Genomic DNA, 10,769 nt, shown 5'->3' on the forward strand with positions numbered 1-10,769 from the left:
GGGGTTGTGGTCTGACAATTGGGTATTTGGTGGAGTCTACAGATTTGAAAGTGAGAGATTAAATAGCGTAAGAAGATCCAGGGTTATGTGGAGATTCTCAGACACAATCCAGGAGTTAGGTCTGATTGATCCACCACTTCAGGGAACTTTATACACATGGTCAAGAGGTGAGGCTTCTCTACAAGCATCAAGGATTGATAGGTTCCTATTCTGTCATGACCCAAACTAACCCTGTCGTAATGGCGCCTATCGTGGAATTAGGCAAGCCGACTTATTTCCAAAACAAACCGATATTTTCATTTCAAAGATAATTTCAAGGCTATCTAACATAAAACCCTTCGTAAAGGAGTTCAAATCAAGACAAAAGTGCGGAAAGAAAAGCCCGACATCGGGGTATCACTAGTCATGAGCATCTACTATAATTTATCTGACAATATTGAGACTAACATAGTTTGGAAAATAGCTAAATACAACTAAAGGAAGATAAGAGGGAGAAGAGCAGGGGCTGCGATCGCCAAGCAGCTACCTTGCTATCCCCGAGAAAATCTGCAGCCAGAATAATCAATAACCGCTACCGTATCCAGCTACACCTGGATCTACACACAAGGTGCAGGGAGTAACGTGAGTATGCCAACTCAGTAAGTAACAACAGTAAATAAAGACTGAGCAGTAGTGACGAGCAACAAAGCATATAAAGTTCATATCATGAAATCTCGATAAAAATACAACATGCTAAAAAAACTAGTGTTTGAATCAAATCATCTCTTTTAAAACCCAGTTCCAGTAAAAAATCATTTAAAGATATTTTTCAACAGTTTCAAACAAAGGCTCATTGCAAAGGTGAGCAAAACAAATGATGAAATCATAAACAACCCCTCGGGCAAAACATCACTCATATACAGCCCCTCGGGCATACCTCACAATCACTCCTGCCACTCGGGCATACCTCACAATCACTCATGCCTCCCAGTCACTCAGCACTCGACACTCGCACTTAGTAGGTACCTGCGCTCACTAGGGGTGTGTACAGACTCCGGAGGGGCTCCTTCAGCCCAAGTGCTATATCAAGCCAAATCATGGCATAAATCACTCAGGCCCTCGGCCTATATCAAACACACTGCGGCGTGCAGCCCGATCCCATAAATATCCTCACAAATCAGGCCCTTGACCTCACTCAGTCATAAACCTCTCAGTAAAAACAGGGTGCTCAGCCCAAAACAACATTTATATGCATCAAAACAAAGTAATAAAACTGAGTTATGTAGTAAATAGGTATAACCATTACTGAGTATAGATTTTCAATCAAAAACAATGAGAGGATAGTAAGAAAAAGGCCCCTAAGGGTCCAAACAGCATTGGCACAAGGCCCAAATATGACATTCCGCCCAATTTATAGAAACTCATTTCTAAAACTCAAAAGTATCATATAGTTTCAACAAAATATGCAACTTTACAGTTGCTACAAGATGGACCAAGTCACAATCTCCAACGGTGCATGCCCACACGCCCATCACCTAGCATGTGCGTCACCTCAAAATAGTAAATGATACGAAATCTGGGGTTTCATACCCTCAAGACTAGATTTACAATCGTTACTTACCTCAATCCGGTCAAATCTCTACCCCGCGATGCTCTTGCCTCTCTACTTGGCCTCCAAAGCTCCGAATCTATTCACAATCAGTACAATACCATCAATATATGCTAATGGAATGAATTCCACAAGAAAAACTATCAAATTAGCCCAAAACCCGAAAGTGGCTCAAACCCGGCCCCCGGGCCCACGTCTTGAAATACGACAAAATTTACAAAACTAGAAAGCTCATCCACTCACGAATCTAACCATATCAAATTCATCAAAATCCGGCATCGTTTGGTCCTTCAAATCCTTAAATTACTCTCCAAATATCCCAAGCCCTACCCCTTATTTCACTTCAAAAATCCTACTAATTAATGATGAACAAAGCTATAGATTCACGAAATTTATACCATTATGGGTTAGAATCACTTAGCCCAACGTTGCTCCTTGAAAACCTTCAAAAAATCTCCCCTCTCCCGAGTTCCTCAAGCCCAAAATTGAAAATGAAAGACAAAACCATGAGCTGGAGGTTTTCTGCCCAGCACATTCGCACCTGCGGCCAAATGTCTGCTCCTGCGGAACCTCACGTGCGATTGAATCCTCGCACCTGCGAGAACCACTTAAGTCCTCAAATTCCGCACCTACGCCCCAGGTTCCGCACCTGCGGGCGCGCACCTGCGCAACACTTCCGCTTCTGCGGAACCGGCTCAACTCTTCTTTTTCGCATCTATGCTCGAGGCCTCGCACCGGCGGCCAATCCTTCGCACCTGCGTTCCCAGCCTTGGCCTTCCATTTTCGCATCTACGGCTACCCCAAACGCACCTGCGACCTCGCACCTGCGACTCCCCCTTCCACAGGTGCAGAAATATCAGTAGCAGCAACTTAAGCTGCATTTTCCAACTTCAACAAATCTGTTAACCACCCAAAATCACCCCGAGGCTCTCGGGACCTCAACCAAAAATACCACAAGTCATATATCAACATACAAACTTAGTCGAATCTTTGAATCACTCAAAACAACATCAAAACACCAAATTACCCTCGGATTCAAGCCTAAGAACTTCTAAACTTCCAAATTCGACAACCGATGCCGAAACCAACCAAACCACGTCCGAATAACCTCAAATTTTACACACACGTCACAAATGACACCACGAACCTACTCCTGGAAATCCATTCCGACCCCGATATGAAATTTTTCATTGCCGACCGAAATCGCCAAATTTTTGACTTTTGCCAATTCAAGCCTAATTCCACTACGGACCTCCAAATCACATTCCAGACACACTCCTAAGTCCAAAATTACCTAGCGGAGCTAACAGAACCTTAAAATTTCAAATCCGACATCGTTTACACATAGGTCAACATCCGGTCGACTTTTCCAACTTAAACTTCTAAATAGGAGACTAAGTGTCTCAATCCACTCTGGACCCGAACCAACTAACCTGGTATAACACAACACAGCTAAACAACATATAAAGAAGCAGAAATGGGGAAAACGGGGCTATAACTCTCGGAACGACCGGCCGGGTCGTTACATATTCTCAATTGAATGGAATGAAATTTTCAAGAATGTGTACCAAATTGCTATGCCTAGATTAATTTCAGATCATAAGCTAATCCTTTTGGAGAGTGGAGATTGGGAAACTACACCTTCTTATTTCAAAATTGAGAATATGTGGCTCAAATCAGAGGGGTTTTGGACAAGATAAAGGGATGGTGGCAATCTTATTCAGTTACTGGCAACCTAGATTTCATCCTTATCCAAAAACTAAGGAGCCTAAAGAAGGACCTTACTTGATGGAACAAAGAAGTCTTCGGTAACGTGAAAACCAAAAGGAACAAAGCTCTTGCTGATTTGCAATTACTAGAGCAAACAACAAAGCATAGAGTTCAAACACCAGAGGAAAAGATGAAATCATTCAACTTAAAATTGGAACTTGAACAATTGGCAATTGCTGAGGAAACCTCCTGGAGGCAAAAGTCCAGGTGTCTATGGCTGAAGGATGGAGACAGGAACACAAAGTACTTTCAAAAAATGGCAAACTTAAGAAGAAGGGGTAACTGTATTGATCTACTCAAGGTGGGAGAAGAGATAATTGAAGATAAAGGATTAATCAAGGAGGAAATTTTGTGCTACTTTCAAAATTTGTACATAGAGAAGGAAGCATGGAGACCTTTAGTAGAATTTAGAGGTTTACACACACTCAGCTCAAATGATAGAGAGGACATATAATCTCCTTTTGAGGAACTAGAGGTCCTTGAAGCCTTAAATTCCTATGCCTCAGACAAAGCACCAGGCCCTGATGGTTACACCATGGTATTTTTTCAAAAATGCTAGGAGGTTCTCAAGTTGGACTTCATGGGAGCCCTTAACCATGACCACCAACATGGTCATATGGTTAGATCTTGTAATACTTCATTCATAACACTCATCCCAAAGAAGAAAGGTGCAGTTGAGCTTAAGGATTTCAGACCAATTAGTCTAATAAGTAATGTCTATAAATTGGTGGCGAAGATCCTTGCTGAAAGAATGAAAAGAGTTATTGGGAAGCTAGGCTCTGGTCAACAAAGTGCCTTCATCAAAAATAGACAAATCACAGATGCATCCTTGATTGCAAATGAAGTTTTGGATTGGAGAATCAAAAATATGAAAACTGTCTTACTGTGCAAACTCGATATTGAGAAGGATTTTGATCAATCAAAACTGGTCATACCTTATCAACATGCTGAAGATGATGAGATTTGGTAACAAATGGATTAGGTGAATTTATTTCAACATTTGTTCAGTAAAGTATTATGTGGAGAAAAATTCATTTATAGTCACTCGAGCCAAACTTATAATATCCGGTAGCCAAAAATTATAATATATATTTTATAGCCCAAAAATAATTCTAGCGGCTAGCCACCGAAATTGACAAACTGGAGTTTGTCGGAATGGATAGTTGCCCACCTATATTGACAAACAAAGGATTTAACTATGTCCTTTCTCTTTCCCAGGTTTCTCATCAATTGGAGTAAGGAAAATTTATAAGAAAAAACATGTTTTTCTTCAACAAATTTTCTATTTTTTCCCAAAAATTTCAAATATCCCACAAAATAAGAATGATCAACAAGATGATCGGAGCAGAAGGGGGTGGAAGACGTAGTTTTATATGAGGATTATAAAGATGTTTGCTTTATTGGTTAAAGGTAAAATCTTGCAGAAAAACATCTTGGGGTTTTATGAATTTTCTGGTGAAATCTTGAGGCTTGTTCTGCTTTTCAGTGAAACAAGTAGCTGGGGATTTTTGCTTTTCAGAATTTTGCTCTTTTTATTTGTTTGTTTAACCGTGAAGCATGACAATTAGCCAGAGGACACGTATAACCATTTACATTATTTTTCATTTGCAAGAATTTTGGGTTTTAGTGTCATTAAATAATCCTCCCACTGAAAACATTAGAAGTATGAATTAAGAAGAATTACATCAATCACCAATGTTGCCAATTGGCAAATTTTATGAGGGACCATATAATTATTTTTATTATTTTCCTGACAAGCTATAATCCTTTTTGGCTTACATGGTTTCATCAAAATAGAAAGAAAAGGAAATTTATGAAAAGAAGAATACAATTCTGGTTATAACTTTTAAATTCAGATATGCAATTGGTCATTTGATTTTCCAATTATGTCTTGGTAAGTGGTAGTATACAAGGCACGAATGTGGTGGAAGATCTACACAAAATAGATTATCACTATACAGAAAATATATAAAATAGACTATCATTGTACAATTTATATACAATAGATTGTCACTTTATAAAATATATTCAAAACATATACTAAATAGACTGTCACTATACAAAATATATACAATAGACTGTCACTATATAAAATCTATACTAAATAGACTGTCACTATACAATTTATATACAATAGACTGCGACTATACAAAATAGACTGTCACTATACACAAAAATATATAAAATAGACATTTCGGGCTATTAGATATAATACGTTTGGGCCAGAGGAACATCTTGTGTCAATGGAGAAAAAATATGGGCTATTAAAATTTTGAGGGATTATAGAGGGTCTTTTTCTCTATTATGTGCTGGTGAATAGGAGTCCGGTAGGTCTTTTCTCCCCCACAAAAAGGCCTCAGGCTAGGAGATCCCCTTTCTCCATTCCTCCTTTTACTGGCCATGGAAGGCCTTACACAAATGCTGGTCAAAGCCAAGGAGATGAATTGGATACAGGGGTTTCAAGTGGGAAGAAATCCAGCTAATTTAGTCACTGTCTCCCATTTGCTATTGCAGATGACACACTGATCTTTTGTGGAGCAGAGAGACTCCAAGTATCTCATCTCAATCTCACTTTGCTCATCTTTGAAGGCATTTCTGGATTACAGATCAACATGCTTAAAAGCACCATATACCTAATCAATGAAGTCTCCAACCTAGAAGAATTGGCCGAGTTCTTGTGTTGTAAAATAGGATCTCTCCCCACTACATACCTAGGTTTACCTTTGGGTGCTAAATATAAATCAATCGGTGTATGGAGTGATGTTGTAGAAAAAGTAGAAAAGAGACTTTCAGCTTGGCAAATGCAGTATCTCTCAATGGGTGGCAGACTCACTTTAATTATCAGTGTTCTTGACAGCATCCCTACTTATTGTATGTCGTTATACCCTATGCCAAGCTCAGTTCTGAAACAACTAGAAAGATTGAGAAGGAGGTTTCTATGGGAGGGCAACAACACAACTCACAAATTCCCTTTGGTGAAATGGGCCAAAGTTATTCGGCCTAAATATGATGGGGGAATGGGACTCAGGAACCTAAAGCTCCATAACAAAAACATGTTAATGAAGTGGCTATGGAGGTATGGGCAGCTTGAACTTGCCTATTGGGAGGATGTCATTACGACAAAGCATGGAGCTCAAAACCAGTGGTGCACCAAAGAAAACAATGCCCCACATGAGGTGGGAAACATGATTTTTTCCGAGAAATAACATACAAAGTTGGCAATGGCTCTCATGTAAAATTCTGGGAGGACATATGGATAGGTCACACAACACTGAGAGAATCATATCCTGGGTTGTATCAGATAGCTGGTTGTTACAATTCATTGAATGCTCACAACAGGGAGGGGAACACTTGGAATCCTCTATTCAGAAAAAACCTCCAAGACTGGGAAATGAATGATCTGCTTCTAATATTGTCCACATTGGAAGAATGCAAAATTAAAGAGCATCAACCTGAAAGACTCATCTGGGTCAATTCAATAGGAGGAAAGTACACAGTCAAAGCCATCTATAATCTCATATGTTCACAGAATGGGATACTTGAGGACTAGCCTTGAAAACATGTCTGGAGGACTAGACAACCACTCAAAGTATCTTGCTTCACCTGGTTAGCTCTCAGAGAATCTTGCTTAACAAAAGATAACCTAAGAAGAAGAGGTATTATACTATTTAATAAATGCTATCTATGCCAGCAAAATTGAGAGAGTGTCAACCATTTATTTCTCCATTGCCCAATAACAGGTGACATTTGGAATTTCTTCTACTCTATTTTTGGCTCAGCATGGGTGATGCCTTTCCACATCAAAAATGCATATGTTAGCAGGAAGTTTTTTAGATTTGATAAAGCCATCAAGAGGATCTGGAGAATGATCTCATCTGCAATTTTTTGGTGCTTATGGAATGAAAGGAACCACATATGTTTTGATGGAATCTCAACTCCAATACACTCTTTAAAAGCTATGTTTAGTTAGTTTGTTTAGTTGGAACTTCCATACTCCTGTTAATAGTGTGAATAATATTTTGGATTTTGTTAGCTCCCTGATCCTAGCTTAAACACTGTACATGAGCTAATTCAGTGTCTTCTTAGACACTGTACACTTTTGCCATCTTTTGTAATCAGCATCTTCTGGATGCCTTATTAATACAACTTCTTACTTTTAAAAAAAATAAGGATATTATAACGAACTACTTTTTCAAAATTGTATCTCTTTATATTGGAGGCATTTGAGATGTTGTATGCATACTTGGGACTAAATTAAGTTAGTTGGATGGTGTGAGTGTTTAAAATATGGCTACAAGTATTGCCTTAAGATTGTTCGCTCGCTCTCTACGGGGATCAAAATGGACTGTGGGTGAGAAAAGAGCAACAATGGTCGAAATGAACTAGTGTTGTGATCATAGTAAGGAAGCCACAATATGAGTGATTTCTGCATAGTCTAGCTCAGTACAGAGGAGGAAGTTGTGGTCGCGACACATGACTCACGATCACAGCAGCCAATGTCCGTGAGACAGCAAGCCCAAGCTCAAAAATAGCGATTGTGAGCCCGGTTGCTAGACCGCCACTCTATGGGGCTGTTGAGGAATTGAGCTCTTTATAGATTATGGTTGGTGTATGATTATGCTGTGACCTGTGGGGATGATGTGAAGGAGATGGATGAATCAAGATTCACCCTAGGTTTCATGAAAATGGTTGGATGACTATGGCCAAGTCCCAAAACATGAATTAGCCTTCAGTTTACATTAGTTTTACAATAAATCTGTACATATTAACGCCCAAGGCTCAGCCTACAAAACCGAAAACCTCGGAAAAATGGAGCTAGTTACAAGTTTGAACAGATCCAATTCGTTTTGCATCAACATTTTACATTGATGAAAGGCGAATTTGGAAACAAAATGAAAAAGAAAAGGAGAAAAAGTTATCTTCTTAGCTTGCTTGAAGAACTGGAAATTGCCTGCTGCAGAGTCTTTTGATGATTAAGGAATCCCATAAATCATAAGTCAAAATCATCCGCTGTAACTACTTGTATATACTTCTGTGATCGCTTTTCCATATTCCCACTCTCTTGTGCTTTCTTTATTTTACTTATTGGGATCGATACCTACAATTATGAACCGGCCTATTAGATTATGCTTTACATGGCTAGAAAATTACACATGAAAGGAAAACAGAGCAGAGGGGTACCTTGTAACAGATTTTTAGCAACTTTCCAGTTGGAGATAAGAGTTTTATTGATCGCTCACTACAGAAAGCAATTTTATCAGTAGAGATGAAGAGAAGGCCTGCCATTGGACAAGCTTTGACAAATTATATGCCACTCGGGTAAAAGATTGGCACAAAATAGACCCCTTTTCCCTTGTTTGGCATATTTAACCTAATATTACCAATATTTTTGGACTACAGATGCGAATGTCAATTATTGGCTAAATGGCTGTCAACTACTCTTTAGAGTTGTCTATCATTGTCAAATATCCATTAAAATGGCATCCCTTTGTTCTTTTGCCATCAAGCCCAATGATTCTCATCCCTCTTCTCTTTATGTCAGATCAATCTTTTAAGTTTTTAGAAATTTGACATAGAATGGTTGATGGCTTAAGAACATTCCTTGTAGAATTATATATAGGTGTTTGAGGAGGAGTTGGCAGATTTGCTTTATGATGCAACCTACTTTTGTAAGTTGAGCAAAAGTAAGAGAGTATTGAATATTTAAGTCATGGTTGCTTAATTCACCCTAAATCGACTTTACTTCTTTCCATACAAATCGACCGATAATTTTTATATAGATAAGGATTTATGAGTAAGCATTTGTTTAAACTAAAATTAATAGTTTCTACTCTCTAGAGGGATGTTGTAATAACTCTAAACTTTAAATTGCTAAAAGAATCCTTCTCGAATATTCAAAAATTATCCCAAGTTAGTTTGATTAGTTTTATATGATTAAAGTTGACAAGATAACAGTTTAGTGGTGATCCATGACCGCCACCTGACTCAAATCCCCTTTTGAAACATGAGTGAGTCATCCATTTAGAATTGTTGCTTTGTAAATCAGGCTAAGGAAAAAAATAGCCATTCAAATATTTCAATCTGCTATGTAGGGTCAACAATTCTGGTGCTTGTCTGGATTTATATAGTGTCTTTTCTTTTACGGCAGTTATCTTGCTTTGTGTTTATTTGTTTTAATCTCCTCTTGAGGTGTAAAGGCAGAATAGGCATTCATGCTGACTCTATGTGGAACGCAACACGCAGAGACATGTGATTTAAAGGTTTTCAGTAAACTAACTCATTTTCTCCATAGTTTGACCAACTTTTGTCTTTGGACAACATTACTTTGAAATATCTATAGAAATTAAAAAAAATTCAAAATGAGGCACAAAAAAATAACAAGTCGTCATGTGGAAGCTAATAAAGCAATCCTTGGCGACGACAATCAGACGGCAAAAATAAAATTATACTAAAGAGAATGTTATAATGTGTTTTGGTCAGTTGACTTATATATAATAAAACTAATATAAAAGAAAATATAAAAACTATTGAGAGAATAATCTCCCACTAAACAGAACTTTTTTAATGACTATATTGTGGAGGATGTCTTATTATTGTTGTGAGGAGGTATCTTCAATTTGTAGAAGTGTAAAACTTCTCTTTCGCGAAAAGGATAATGCATATGAAGGAGATTTGTCTTTTTAGGAGTCTTTTTCACTCCGTCCGGAAGAGAGTCCTAATATATTAGAAATTCAAGGCAAACCCCTAACAATAAATTGGCCCAGAGAGAATTATTTTAGAGTTTTGCAATGTGTTTTCTTTCGTTTTCGGAATTATACGATCCAACAAGCTAGTTGGTCATTTTTTGTAGAAAAATGAGTTTAGTTACAGAGAAACTAAAATAAAATGAAATGAACCTCTATTATGTGCAAAACGAAGAGCATACATGTTAAAGGAAAAAAAATCTCAAGAAAGGTATTATAATTAAATTAAAATATAATAAGGCTTATGAACATATATATATGTGAAGCACGTGAAGCAGTGAATTCAATTTGATAATTTGATTTGATTGAGGTTGCTTCCTACTCCATTGTTATAGTTTCATCAGGATGTTACTATTATAATGAACTTGTTTCTTTTTTATTTCTTATGTGCATTCAATTAATGCCTATGATGTGTAAAAGCATTAACTGTATTTGTTGCTAATTGTATATGGCTATGTAGGAGGCATTTGATATGGGATGCATGCTTGGGACTAAATTGAGTTAGTTGGATGGTGTGGGTGTTTAAAACATGGCTATAAGTGTCGCCTTAAGACTGTTCACTCACTCGATATGGGGATAAACTAAACAGAAACCGCATGAGCAAGGCTAGTGTATACGGTCAATATCTGGGCCAAAGTCTCCTGAAGGCTTGAAATCAGAATGAACAC

At 37.9% G+C, this 10,769-nt stretch overlaps 2 long non-coding RNA genes across 2 annotated transcripts; one reads left to right on the forward strand and one right to left on the reverse strand.

The window, feature by feature from the left end:
- The first annotated feature begins 5,613 nt into the window (after positions 1 to 5,613).
- On the forward strand, positions 5,614 to 7,527 carry LOC138908896 (uncharacterized). Its single transcript, XR_011415296.1, has 2 exons — positions 5,614 to 7,014; positions 7,099 to 7,527. It is a non-coding gene; the product is annotated as an uncharacterized lncRNA (long non-coding RNA).
- Positions 7,528 to 8,066: 539 nt separating this feature from the next.
- On the reverse strand, positions 8,067 to 9,001 carry LOC104089247 (uncharacterized). The gene is made up of 2 exons (XR_684724.3): positions 8,540 to 9,001; positions 8,067 to 8,456 (listed from the first exon to the last, which is right to left on the reverse strand). It is a non-coding gene; the product is annotated as an uncharacterized lncRNA (long non-coding RNA).
- Positions 9,002 to 10,769: the final 1,768 nt, after the last annotated feature.

This window comes from Nicotiana tomentosiformis, chromosome 4, assembly GCF_000390325.3.
Source record: "Nicotiana tomentosiformis chromosome 4, ASM39032v3, whole genome shotgun sequence".
NCBI classification, from domain to species: domain Eukaryota; kingdom Viridiplantae; phylum Streptophyta; class Magnoliopsida; order Solanales; family Solanaceae; genus Nicotiana; species Nicotiana tomentosiformis.